Below are 1,095 nucleotides of genomic sequence, written 5' to 3'. Positions count from 1 at the left end.
TTGTTATTTTAATTTATCCTCTTGTTTATGCCCCGTTCTTCTCGTACAGGTGAACTGATATTTAATCTTGAGATCGAAAAGGTTGAGCGAAAGCTACGAAAGAAAGCCAAGCAACGAAAAGCTGCTCAGGTTGCGAAGCTGGCAGAATCTTTAAACCACCTCAAAATCTCTAGCTCTAGCGACTCTGAAAGTCATCAAGAGACTGTCATGGCTGAGGATACCCGCACTCTAAGGGAGTTGGCTGCTCCCGACTTGGCGCAACAGCCCTTATGCATTAACTTTCCAACTCTGAATAACACTATTGCTTTTGAACTGAAATCTGGCTTAATCCATTTACTGCCTTCTTTTCATGGACTTGCAGGTGAAGAACCTCATAAACACTTGCAAGAGTTCGACGTGGTGTGCTCCAACATGAAACCACCAGGTATTACTGACGAACAGATCAAACTCAGAGCCTTCCCATTCTCACTCAAAGATGCTGCAAAGGATTGGCTCTACTATCTCCCATCTGGAAGCATCGACGCGTGGAACGACATGAAGAAGAAATTTTTGGAGAAGTACTTTCCAGCTTCCAGAGCTGCGATCCTGAGGAAGGAGATATGTGACATCAAGCAACAATCAGGTGAAACGCTCCATGAATATTGGGAGCGATTTAATAAGCTTATCATTAAATGTCCACAACATCAAATTCCCCCACAATTATTGATTCAATACTTTTATGATGGTTTGTCGTTGATGGACAGGAACATTATCGATGCTGCAAGTGGTGGAGCTTTAGTGAATAAGACGCCGGCACAAGCTTAGGATCTTATTTCGAGGATGGCTGAAAACACGCAGCAGTTTGGTTCAAGAGATGTTGGACATATGAGCGGAAACAACAACGACCATGCCATCCAATCGATGCAGCAACAACTTTCTGAGTTGACGAGCTTCGTTCGCAAGATGGTCATGGAAAAATCCAACCCGAGTGTCTAGATCAAGGTGTGTGGAATATACACGAGTACAAGACACCCTACAGATGCCTGTCCGACCCTCCAAGAAGAATGTGCAGTGGATGTGAACGCTGCAAACTACGGGATGAATAGACCTTCAGCG

The 1,095-nt window shown here is 44.3% G+C and overlaps 1 non-coding gene across 1 annotated transcript; it reads right to left on the bottom strand.

Annotated features, from left to right (window-relative positions):
- Positions 1-582: 582 nt before the first annotated feature.
- On the bottom strand, positions 583-689 carry LOC127259211 (small nucleolar RNA R71). The gene has a single exon (XR_007840456.1). It is a non-coding gene; the product is annotated as a small nucleolar RNA R71 (small nucleolar RNA).
- Between the last annotated feature and the right edge of the window lie 406 nt (positions 690-1,095).

This window comes from Andrographis paniculata, unplaced genomic scaffold (genome assembly GCF_009805555.1).
Source record: "Andrographis paniculata isolate CXL003 unplaced genomic scaffold, ASM980555v1 Contig5END, whole genome shotgun sequence".
Lineage (NCBI taxonomy): Eukaryota > Viridiplantae > Streptophyta > Magnoliopsida > Lamiales > Acanthaceae > Andrographis > Andrographis paniculata.
The sequence above is the reverse complement of the archived record's forward strand: the minus strand, read 5'-3'. Positions and strand labels throughout refer to the sequence as shown.